We start from the raw sequence: 13,725 nt of genomic DNA, 5'->3' as shown, positions 1-13,725 counted from the left end.
CCCATATATATGCTGTCTACAAGAGACCCACTTCAGACCTAGGGACACATACAGACTGAAAGTGAGGGGATGGCAAAAGATATTCCATGCAAATGGAAATCAAAAGAAAGCTGGAGTAGCAATACTCATATCAGATAAAATAGACTATAAACTAAAGAATGTTGGGCTTCCCTGGTGTCGCAGTGGTTGAGAATCTGCCTGCCAATGCAGGGGACACGGGTGTGAGCCCTGGTCTGGGAAGATCCCACATGCCGCGGAGCAACTGGGCCCGTGAGCCACAACTACTGAGCCTGCACATCTGGAGCCTGTGCTCTGCAACAAGAGAGGCCGCAACAGTGAGAGGCCCACGCACCGTGATGAAGAGTGGCCCCTGCTCACCGCAACTAGAGAAAGCCCTCGAACAGAAACGAAGATGCAACACAGCCAAAAAATAATAATAATAAATAAATAAATAAATAAATAAAATTTATTTAAAAAAATAAAGAATGTTACAAGAGACAAGGAAGGACACTACATAGTGATCAAGGGATCAATCCAAGAAGAACATATAACAATTATAAATATATATACACCCAACATAGGAGCACCTGAATACATAAGGCAACTGCTAACAGCGATAAAAGAGGAAATCGACAGTAACACAATAATAGTGGGGGACTTTAACCCCTCACTTACACCAATGGACAGATCATCCAAAATGAAAATAAATAAGGAAACAGAATCTTTAAATGACGCAATAGACCAGATAGACTTAATTTATATTTATAGGACACTCCATCCAACAACAGCAGATTACACTTTCTTCTCAAGTGCACACGGAACATTCTCCAGGATAGATCACATCTTCGATCACAAATCAAGCCTCAGTAAATTTAAGAAAGTTGAAATCACATCAAGCATCTTTTCTGACCAAAACGCTATGAGATGAGAAATCAATTAAAGGGAAAAAAACGTAAAACACACTAACACATAGAGGCTAAACAATACGTTACTAAATAACCAAGAGATCACTGAAAAATCAAAGAGGAAATCAAAAAATATCTAGAGGCAAATACAATGAAAACACGACGATCCAAAACCTATGGGATGCATCAAAAGCAGTTCTAAGAGGGAAGTTTATAGCTATAAAAGCATACCACTAGAAACAAGAAAAATCTCAAATAAACAATCTAACCTTACACCTAAAGGAACTTGAGAAACAAGAACACACAAAGCCCAAAGTTAGCAGAAGGAAAGAAATCATAAAGTTCAGAGCAGAAATAAATGAAATAGAAACAAAGAAAACAATAGCAAAGATCAATAAAACTAAAAGCTGGTTCTTTGAGAAGATAAACAAAATTGACAAACCATTAGCCAGACTCATCAAGAAAAAGAGGGAGAGGACTCAAATCAATAAAATTAAAAATGAAAAAGGAAAAGTTACAACAGACACCACAGAAATACAAAGCATCCTAAGAGACTACTACTAGCAATCTTATGCCAATAAAATGGACAACCTGGAAGAAATGGACAAATTTTTAGAAAGGTATAACCTTCCAAGACTGAACCAGGAAGAAATAGAAAACATGAACAGACCAATCACAAGTAATGAATTTGAAACTGTGATTAAAAATCTTCCAACAAACCAAAGTCCAGGACCAGATGGCTTCACAGGTGAATTCTATCAAACATTTAGAGAAGAGCTAACACCCATACTTCTCAAACTCTTCCAAAAACTTGTGGAGAAAGGAACACTCTCAAACTCATTCTATGAGGTCCCCATCACCCTGATACCAAAACCAGACAAAGATACTACAAAAAAAGAAAATTACAGACCAATATCACTGCTGAACATAGATGCAAAAATCCTCAACAAAATACTAGCAAACAGAATCCAACAACACATTAAAAGGATCATACACCATTATCAAGTGGGATTTATCTCAGGGAAGCAAGGATTCTTCAATATATGCAAATCAATCAATGTGATAAACCATATTAACAAATTGAAAAATAAAAACCATATGATCATCTCAATAGAAGCAGAAAAATCATTTGACAAAATTCAACACTCATTTATGATAAAAACTCTCCAGAAAGTGGGCATAGAGGGAACTTACCTCAACATAATAAAGGCCATATACAAGAATCCCACAGCAAACATCATTCTCAATGGTGAAAAACTGAAAGCATTTCCTCTAAGATCAGGAACAAGACAAGGATATCCACTCTCACCACTATTATTCAACATAGTTTTGGAAGTCCTAGCTATGACAATCAGAGAAGAAAAAGAAATAAAAGGAATACAAATTGGAAAAGAAGAAGTAAAGCTGTCACTGTTTGCAGATGACACGATACTATACATAGAGAATCCTAAAGATGCCACCAGAAAAATACCAGAGCTAGTCAACGAATTTTGTAAAGTTGCAGGATACAAAATTGATGCACAGAAATCTCTTGCATTCCTATACACTAATGATGAAAAATCTGAAAGAGAAATTAAGGAAACACTTCCATTTACCATTGCTACAAAAAGAATAAAACACCTAGGAATAAATCTACCTAGGGAGACTAAAGACCTGTATGCAGAAAACTATAAGACACTGATGAAATAAATTAAAGATGATACCAACAGATGGAGAGATATACCATGTTCTTGGATTGGAAGATTCAATATTGTGAAAATGACTATACTACCCATAGAAATCTACAGATTCAATGCAATCCCTATCAAATTACCAATGGCATTTTTCATGGAACTAGAACAGAAAAATCTTAAAATTTGTATGGAGACACAAAAGACCCCGAATAGCCAAAGCAGTATTGAGGGAAAGAAACGGAGCTAGAGGAATCACACTCCCTGGCTTCAAACTATAGTACAAAGCTACAGTAATCAAGACCATATGGTACTGGCACAAAAACAGAAACATAGATCAATAGAACAAGATAGAAACCCAGAGATAAACCCATGCACCTATGGTCAACTAATCTATGACAAAGGAGGCAAGAATATACAATGGAGAAAAGACAGTCTCTTCAATAAGTGGTGCTGGGAAAACCGGACAGCTACATGTAAAAGAATGAAATTAGAACACTCCCCAACACCATACACAAAAATTAGCTCAAAATAGATTACAGCCCTAAATGTAAGACTGGACACTATAAAACTCTTAGAGGAAAACATAGGAAGAATATTCTTTGACATAAATCACAGCAAGATCTTTTTTGATCCACCTCCTAGTGTAATGGAAATAAAAGCAAAAATAAACAAATGGGACCTAATGAAACTTAAAAGCTTTTGCACAGCAAAGGAAACCATAAACAAGATGAAAAGACAGCCCTCAGAATGGGAGAAAATATTTGCAAACAAATCAACGGACAAAGGATTAATCTCCAAAATATATAAATAGCTTATGCAGCTCAATATTATAAAAACAAACAACCCATTCCAAAAATAGGCAGAAGATCTAAATAGACATTTCTCCAAAGAAGACATACAGATGGCCAAGAAGCACATGAAAAGCTGCTCAACATCACTAATTATTAGAGAAATGCAAATCAAAACTACAATGAGGTATCACCTCATACCCGTTAGAATGGGCATCATCAGAAAATCTACAAACAACAAATGCTGCAGCGGGTGTGGAGAAAAGGGTACCCTCTAGCACTGTTGGTGGGAATGTAAATTGATACAGCCTCTATGGAGAACAGTATGGACGTTCCTTAAAGAACTGAAAATAGAATTACCGTATGATCCAACATTCTCACTACTGGGCAGATACCCAGAGAAAACCATAACTCAAAAAGACACATGCACCTCAATGTTCATTGCAGCAATATTTACAATAGCCAGGTCATGGAATCAACCTAAATGCCCATTGACTGACGAATGGATAAAGAAGATGTACATATATACAATGGATTATTACTCAGCCATAAAAAGGAAAGAAATTGGATCATTTGTTGAGGCGTGGATGAATCTAGAGACTGTCATACAGAGTGAAGTAAGTCAGCAAGAGAAAAACAAATATCATATATTAACGCATATATGTGGAACCTAGAAAAATGGTGCAGATGAACCGGATGGCAGGGCAGAAATTGAGACACAGATGTAGAGAACAAACGTATGGACACCAAGGGGGAAAGCCACAGGGGGATGGGGGTGGTGGTGTACTGAATTGGACGATTGGGATTGGCATGTATACATAGATGTGTATAAAATTGATGACTAATAACAACCTGCTGTATAAAAATATAAATTAAATTAAATTAAAAACTTTTTAAAAATTAAAAAAAATAGAGGCTCACTAAGCTTGTCAACACCTTTTTAGAATGTTAACTATTTTATTCTTTAGAAATCTAGGCGTTATTAAATCAGAGTCCTTTATAGGAAAGCAAAAAACAAAAACAACAAAACAAAAATATATATATATTTGGGGTTTATAACACAAAGTGTCCTCTCTTACATGTGGAATTGCAATACAACTCTGCAATAATTCAAAGCTTTCCTGGGTTGTATGTTTTGGAATTGGTGGTGGCAATGGTACAAATCAGGATCTCCAAATATGTTTCTGTAAAGATCCAAATAAAAAATATTTTAGGTTTTACAGGCTAAAATGTAAAATGGAGGCTATTATACAACCACTTATACAACCACTTTAAAAATTTAAAAACCATTCTTAGCTTGTAGACTGTGAAAAATAGCCAGCATGACAGATTCAGCAACCCCAGGTCTAATGTACAGTTTTGATACCTAATTGCTCTGTCACTTTAGAATTTATGAACCTAAGACCCTAGCTGAGTCTCTGCTTCCCAATCTACAAGCTGGAGATAATTCCTGTCCTACCAAATTTGTACAGGGATCCAATGAGAGGTTACATTTTGAAGCACCTTGTAAATTGAATAGTGTTTGGTTGTGAGCTATAGCAAGGGTGATCTATGTCCCAATATACCCACCACAGGCCTGGTTTACACTTGTCCTGGTGAAACACTTTACAACACCTCTTTCACTCAAAAATGTTCTGATTGGAATGATAAATTATATGGTCACCCTAATGCTATATGCACTCTGAGGGCTTATTATTTATCTAATGATATGTTGGGAGAAGTCAGTGACAATTTGGAGGCTATATCACAGACTTTGAACTCTGCTGTCACATCACTGGCTTCAAGTCCAGTTTCTGCTGCAACTAATGACTTCAAGTCAAGTTCTTTATTTGTGTGACTTTGGGTGAGTTTCATGAACGGTTTTTTTTGTGGGTTTTTTTGACATCTTTATTGAGGTATCATTTAAGTACCATAAAATTCACTCATTTTAAGTGTACAATTCAATTATTTTTAGTAAATTTATGGAGTCATGCTACCTTTGCCACAGGCTAATTTTAGAACATTTGTGTTACCCAAAGAAGAAGAATAAGAAGGAGGAGGAGGAGGAGGAAGGGCGGGGGGGAGGCGGGGTGGAGGAAAAAGAAGAGGAAGAAGAAGGGGAGAGAGAAGAAGAAAAGAAGTCAAATGCCAACTCTCAACCCAGACCCACTGAATCAGAAATGGGGAGTTGGGTCTTATTATGAATTTTAACAGGCCCTGCAGGTGATTCTGGTGCACCAGCATTTCAAACATACACAAAAGTAGAGAGGAGAGAATAATCAGTCTCTATGTGAAAGGGGAGCCTTTCAAAAGGACCACCCAAGCCTCACCCCAGCTCAATTCAATATGGGGCTCTAGGGTAGAGCTCAGTGATGTCCTTAGAGCTCCCCAGGCAATTCTAATGTGCTTGAGTTTTGAGAAACACTCTCTAGTACATTTCTCTTCCAGATATTTGCCCAACAGTATCTACCATTTCACTTCTATCTCCACTCAAATGTTACCTCTGAGCAGAGGAGCTTTCCAGATTCCCTTTATCTAAAATGCATCACATCACCTCTGGATACCCTCCTGCCATACCATCTCTTTATCCCTTTATCCCACTTTACTTTCTTTGTAGCATTTTTCAGCTGCCATTTCATTATATACTACAGGTTATTCTCATCAGTGAATATGGTTCATTGTTCAAGAAGCTCATTCATTGAAGCAGCAGCTCCAACTTCCTGCTCTTTGCTTATGCCCAGTGCCTGCCAGGGCAGTACCACATGGGAGGCATTCAATTAATATCTCCTGAATAAACGAATGATAGTGGGGCAGAGCAGAGATTTCAACCCAAGACTATCCAAAACCAATGCTCTTCCCAGGATACCATGTGGGATAGCACATAGCAGCTTTGCAATAGCTTTGCTTAGCTTCCAGAAAAAGAATGTAGTTCTGAATTGAAGCAAGCTATATACTTGGTACTGAGTTCATTGAAGTTGACTGGTTCATGTCTAGTTACTAGTTATGAGGTCTTGTGTGGCTCATTTAACAACTCTGGGTCTTATTGCCATCAGTAGAATAGGAAAATAAACCATCTCTGCCTATATTCCAGATTTGTTCAGAGGGATAAATGAAAACTTACATGCAACAGCATTTTGTATACTAAAGCACCATGTAAAGATAAGTTAGCATTACAACATGGGGGAAAAAAAAGAAGGTGAGAACAGGAAACAGAGTAGGCAAAGAAAGTAGAAAAAAAAAGTGAAAAGAAAGGATGATGGTAATTGGACAGAATGATTTCAAAGAGACTTTTTAAGTCTAAAATTCCTTGATTTGGCCATGGCAATCAGAGAAGAAAAAGAAATAAAAGGAAACCAAACTGGAAAAGAAGAAATAAAACTGTCACTGTTTGCAGATGGCATGATATTATACATAGAAAATCCTAAAGATGCCACCAGAAAACTACTAGAGCTAATCAATGAATTTATTAAAGTCACAGATACAAAATTAATACACAGAAATCTCTTGCATTCCTATACACTAGCAATGAAAGATCAGAAAGAGAAATTAAGGAAACAATCCCATTTACCATTGCAGCAAAAAGAATAAAATACCTAGGAATAAACCTACCTAAGGAGGCAAAAGACCTGTACAAAGAAAACTATAAATACTGATGAAAGAAATCAAAGAAGGGGCTTCCCTGGTGGCACAGTGGTTAAGAATCCGTCTGCCAAGGCAGGGGACATGGGTTCAAGCCCTGGTCCAGGAAGATCCCACATGCTGTGGAGCAACTAAGCCCGTGTGACACAACAACTGAGCCTGCTCTCTAGAGCCCATGAGCCACAACTACTGAAGCCCATGTGCCTACAGCCCATGGTCCACAACAAGAGAAGCCACTGCAATGAGAAGCTCGCACACCACAACCAAGAGTAGCCCCCACTTGCTGCAACTAGAGAAAGCCAGCACACAGCAACGAAGACCCAACACAGCCAAAAATAAATAAATAAATAAATAAATTTATTTATTTAAAAAAAAAAAGAAATCAAAGAAGACACAAACAGATGGAGCAATATACCATGTTCCTGGATTGGAAGAATCAATATTGTGAAAATGACTATACTACCCCAAGCAATCTACAGATTCAATGCAATCTGTATCAAATTACCAATGGCATTTTTCACAGAACTAGAACAAAAATTTTTACAATTTGTATGGAAACACAAAAGACCCTGAATAGCCAAAGCAATCTTGAGAAAGAAAAACGGAGCTGGAGGAATCAGGCTCCTTGACTTCAGACTATATTACAAAGCTACAGTAATCAAGAGAGTATGGTACTGGCATAAAAACAGAAATATAGATCAATGGAACAGGATAGAAAGCCTAGAGATAAACCCATGCACCTATGGACACCTAATCTATGACAAAGGAGGCAAGAATATACAATGGAGAAAAGACAGCCTCTTCAATAAGTGGTGCTGGGAAAACTGAACAGCTATATGTAAAAGAATGAAATTAGAACGTTCTTTAACACCATACACAAAAATAAACTCAAAATGGATTAAATACCTAAATGTAAGGCCAGACACTATAAAACTCTTAGAGGAAAACATAGTCAGAACACTCTTTGACATAAATCGCAGCAAGATCTTTTTTGACCCACCTCCTAGAGTAATGAAAATAAAAACAAAATTAAACAAATGGGACCTAATGAAACTTAAAAGCTTTTGCACAGCAAAGGAAACCATAAACAAGACAAAAAGACAACCTTCAGAATGGGAGACTATATTTGCAAATGAAGCAACTGACAAAGGATTAATCTCCAAAATATACAAACAGCTCATGCAGCTCAATAACAAACAAAAAAAAAACCAAACAACCCAGTTAAAAAATGGGCAGAAGACCTAAATAGACATTTCTCCAAAGAAGATAAACAGATGGCCAACAAACACATGAAAAGATGCTCAACATCACTAATTATTAGAGAAATGTAAATGAAAACTACAGTGAGGTATCACCTCACACGGGTGAGAATGGCCATCATTAAAAAATCTACAAACAATAAATGCTAGAGGGGGTGTGGATAAAAGGGAACCCTCATGCACTGTTGGTGGGAATGTAAATTGATATAGCCACTATGGAGAATAGTATGGAGGTTCCTTAGAAAACTAAAAATAGAACTACCATATGACCCAGCAATCCTATTACTGGGCATATAACCAGAGAAAACCACAGTTCAGAAAGACACATGCACCCCAATGTTCATTGCAACACTACTTACAATCCAGGGCATGGAAGCAACCTAACAATACATCAGCAGAGGAATGGATAAAGAAGATGTGGTACATATATAGAATGAAATATTACTCAGCCATAAAAAGGAAAGAAATCAGGTCATTTGTAGAGATGTGGATGGGCCTAGAGACTGTCACACAGAGTGAAGTAAGTCAGAAAGAGAAAAACAAATATCCTATATTAACGCATATATGTGAAATCTAGAAAAACTGTATAGATGATCTTATCTACAAAGCAGAAGTAGAGACACAGATGTAGAGAACAAATGTATGGATACCAATGGGGAAGGGGGTGGGTGGGAGGAATTGGGAGATTGGGATTGACATATATACACTCTTGATACTATGTATAAAATAGATAACTAACAACAACCTACTGTATAACACAGGGAGCTCTACTCGATGTTCTGTAGTGACCTAAATGGGAAGGAAATCCAAGAAAAGGGAACATATGTATACGTATAGCTGATTCACTTTGCTGTACAGTAGAAACTAACACAACATTGGAAAGCAACTATACTCCAATAAAAATTAATTAAAAATAATAAAATTCTGTGATTTAATAGAAAAAGAGAAAGGGAAAAAAGTATCAAAATGTGTATATCAAAAGTAGCCATTTGTCCAAGAACAAGATTCAGAAATATTTGGTTCTACTAAAAAGAAGCCACAATCTTTTTTATTTTAAAATAAAATTTATTTGTTACATTGCAAACTCTTTCAAGTGCCTCTACAATTATTTCAGTCTTTTCAAAACATGTGATAGTAAGGAAAAGATTGCAATGAGAAACCTGACCTGGAGATTGCCAGAGGGGCCAGGCTTTTCTGGTTTGACCTCCAGTCAGGGACCTGGGGACCCAAGGCCACATGCACATGCATAGGTAAAATGAGCAGGGAAGTGGGTGGAGGAGAAAGAAGAGGTGCATAATGGCAACAACATACATGGTGGATGAAACCATACTGGCCCATGAGACAGAAAAGGGCAAAGGGCTTTAAGGGAGATAAGTGCAGGTCTAGGCAGTGTGGGACAAGCTGAATTCACTTTTGATGCAGAGTGGTATTCAAACGACAAGATTTATTAACTGGAGATGAGAGGAAATTTTCTTCCAGGAGAAAATTAAAGGATGGGAGTCAACCTGGAAAGAAAATGAGGCTCTAGCAAAATGAATCTGGCAGCAAATAATGCTCAATATGCTAGAATCCAGTAAAGGTTCTAGGAAAGGGCTTGTACCCTGACCCAGCAGGGCCTCTTGACATTTAATACAGTTGGAGATCAAAGTGGGCAGTGGCCCTTCGTCCTAGCTACTGAGGCTCAAGGGCAACACCTATGGTAATCGTATGGCCTCCAACTTATGAACGTTCTCTGTAAAGACTTGTAGCTTATATCAAAGTACCATGACTGCCCTCATGCCCAGAACAGGTGGAAATAAGACATATCTTATAATAAGGTTGGTAGCAATACAAACTATTCTGAATACCGCTCACATCCTCCCCAAAGGAGGAAGGTGGGCCCTGCTACATAACAATACACAATGGAGACAATACACAAAACAAAGCCAGTCACTTGGTCTCAGCTCAGGCAGTGGACGTTGTGGATAAAAGGCACAAAAGCAAAAGAGCAAAAAGCCTGTGGGGGGAGGTGGGGGGAGCGATTGGTGTGACTGGAGAACAGGAGGGGTATGGATGAGTCATGGGAGGTAAAGCTGGACCAGCCTAGTTCTGCATGCATAGCCCACGTACCAGCACTTGCCCTCTTTCAAAGAGTCAATGCAGGAGCGTATTTGTGGCACAGGTCTGGACCTAGACAGCTGAGTTCCAATCCCAGTTTGAGTCTTCAGCAATCAACTTAACCTTTCTACATACCCATTTCCAAAATGGTAAAAAGGTGATAATCATAGTACCTTACATATGCACACATAGGACCTTACAACATGATACATAGTACCTTACAATATAGGGCTGATGGGAGGATTGAGTAAGTCAGCGCATGCAAAGCACTTAGACAGTGCCCGGAGCCTAAGAAAGCATACAATGCATGTTAGCTATTACAGTAGTTATTATTATTATTAACTCTGCAATCAACAGTGCCACTGGAAAGGGTGTGATAAGATCACAACCTTTCTTTCAGGTTCTTGACTGGGCTGTAAACGTATAGGATGGAAGGGATCAGAGAGGTGGAAGGCCAAGAAGCTAGTTAAGAAGTCACAGCAATTCTAGGTGAGAGGTGCCACCCAACGTGGCAAAGGGAAAGGGAAAAAAAGGAAGGTAAACAGGCCAGACATCAGATACATCTGAGTGTAAAATGACACTTGGCAAATGCCTGGGCATGGCTGATGCGGAAAATGAATGGTCAGAAGATAAAAGGACGTTGTCTGAAAATATGTCTCTTTCTGCACCAAGGTAGCTGCTGAAATGACACTTGGAAATTAATTCTGCCTGCCCTAGACTGAGCTTCCTGCTCATCCTGTTGTACCCAGTGACCTAGTACTCACAGACATTCAGAGCTCCTCCCTTCTCGAACACTCTAATCCTCTGATCCTCTGCCAGGAAACCTCAACTTCACTTACCTTGTCTAAAGGTGACTTTTAAGCTACTTGCCATACAGCTACCAGCACACAGAGCAACTGATGACTGGCCATCATTCCACCTGGCTCCAAAGGCCTCCAGGCAGGCCCCCAACTCCATTCCTCCTACCCTTTTAGTTAATCTTTCTCCCGGAAAGCTTCAGACAAAAGTTATTAAGTCCAATTTACAAGGAAGGGGGGAGCATCCAAACGAAGCAAGTCAGTAAAATGACTAGAGATGACAGTAGGTCCCTTCTCAGCAACACTCCTCTCCCCACACATATCACCCTGCACATCCACTCTCTGAAAAGTCCAGTCTCTTTTCTACCTATTCAATCTTAAAATACTCCCCACCCCACAGACACCACTGGCATCCACCCGGGAGCGGGGTTCCACGTCCCTTGCAGGCAAGTGCATGGAGCTAAGAATCAGCAGACCCACCTTTTAACTCTTTCAGTAAGTTGTAACAAACGACTTGCCCTGTCGGGCCTCAGACCTGAGACTAAATTCTGATGACCTCCCCACTCCCTGAGGCCCGAAAAGGGTAACGCCAGCTGGAGGCACCCCCAGCTCTCACTCCTCCGAGCTCCAGAAGACCCGCGGGATCCGGACCGGGCTGCAGCCCTCCACTCCCCGCGGGCAGGGCCCCTTCCCCTCCCGCACGCTGCTGCCTGACGCGGTTTTAGCCCACCAACCACTACTTGGTTCAGCTGCCAATAGATGCCGACGCCCATGCTCTTCACCAGCAGCTCCCAGCCGGCCCCGCCTACCCCGGGCTGCTGGAGCTCCGCGCAGAGATTCCTGAACTGCTCCTCGGAGAAGCAGCAGGCAGCAGAGGCCATCCTTCCACTGCCACAGCAACTGTGCCTGCAGGGGAGGCCGAGGATAGGCTTGGTTTGTGTTAGGGGTGTGAGCGAGAGGGTGGTCCGGCGTGATTGACAGGAACCCAAAAAGAGACAGGGTAGAAGGCGGGACTTAGCGGGGAGAAGGAGCTAGTGTGAGGAGGCAGCGAGGGGTGGGTCTAGAGAAGCGGACTGGGCTGAGCAAGAGATGAGTGAGGACGGAAAAGAAGTAAAACCAGAGGAACACGGGGCTTGATCTGGGGAAGGATGGAGGGGCTAGAAATGGGGAGGCTTCTAGAAAGAAGGGAAAAGGAAGACACCAATGTCATCTCAAAAGCATCTCTTCCCCAACACCATTCTCTCCAAACCTGCTTGCATGTCTCTCCTTTACCTTCTCTGAAGAAGGTTAGGGAAGGTCTCTGAGTGGTTTGGAAGAAGTGGGAGGTGAGATGGGCAGAGGAGAAATGCTTGAAAATCTCAAGGGTCAGATGCTAAAACAATATTCCATTCTTTCTATTATGCACTTTAAGACACTATTCTGAGAAGAGGTCCGTGGGATTCCCCAGAAGGCCAAAGGGGTCCATGGCACAAAAAGGATTAAGAAATCTAATCTATAATTGTAATTTGCCACCTGGAGGGTGAAAGATGATCTAAAAAGGTATCATGGTGTTCATCCAGGATTTCTGCAGCTTGCACAATTTAGATCTTTTGCACCTCAAAGATTTTTCTTTCCTTCAAGTCCCTTGGCTGTTACTATATTTCTTACCAACAGACTGTACTTAGGTTTGAGTAAAATAGACAGTTTAAACATCAATCAGTGTAACATCACATGGTGCCAGTAAACTCTGGCAACCCATGTTTTCAAACATGTAAAATGGTGTAAGGATTTTGCAGAACTTTAAAATTGAAGAGGTGACTACAGAAAATAAACATAGAAAGTGTTTGCACAGGACCTATCAAAGTAAATGTTCATTAAAATGTCCAGTTGTTTTACATTTCTATACTGAAATGTTTCTCCTTCTGTACTTGAAAGAAAGCCTTGAAGTCGATGGCAAACTCTGCATTTATGCCAGTTTCCAAGAAGAGAAAATGATCAGACTTGGCAGCATAGATAAGTTACTGCTGTATTCAATTCAAGGCTGGTTCTGTTCTGTTTTATGAGGATGGGAGGAGGGATGGGGTAGTTCCCTACACTAAATACACAAGGGATTAGAGACTACAGTTTTATAATGCCTTTTAGCTTCTCTCTTATTTATAAAAATGTATTTAAAATTCAATTACTTAAAAAAGCAATTTCCTCAAAAACCATTGGCTATGAAGTATTTTCAAATATTGTAAAGGAATCCCATTTTAAAGGTGAGCTTTGATGAAGCTGCACCTTTATCACTTTATAGCAGTTGATTAATGAAGACACGCATGAGAGTATAAATGGCATTGTGAAAGATATAAGATATAAGGCAGGAAGTTTATATTGTATTTATTACACGTGTTTAAAAGTATACTAAACTCAGAAGGTAAATGTGTATATATTTAGGTATGTTGAGATTCACAACCATGTTTATTTTATTACCGCTAATGAAGGAAAGAATCATATTAGGAAATAATTTTTATTTTGTGGCAAAAGTCTAGAAAAGGGCTGGAAAGGGGTCTAGAAAGACCTGTTCTTCAGGACTTGTCTATTATAATAGGCCAGCCTATTTCCTTTGT

General features: G+C 39.5%; 1 pseudogene; it reads right to left on the bottom strand.

Moving 5' to 3' along the window:
* Positions 1–12,018, bottom strand: part of LOC132355679 (phosphatidylcholine transfer protein-like) — a 119,667-nt pseudogene extending 107,649 nt beyond the window's left edge.
* Between the last annotated feature and the right edge of the window lie 1,707 nt (positions 12,019–13,725).

The sequence above is a fragment of the Balaenoptera ricei genome, chromosome 20, assembly GCF_028023285.1.
Source record: "Balaenoptera ricei isolate mBalRic1 chromosome 20, mBalRic1.hap2, whole genome shotgun sequence".
Classification (NCBI taxonomy): domain Eukaryota; kingdom Metazoa; phylum Chordata; class Mammalia; order Artiodactyla; family Balaenopteridae; genus Balaenoptera; species Balaenoptera ricei.
Note: the sequence above shows the minus strand (reverse complement) of the source record. Positions and strands in the feature narration are given on the sequence as shown.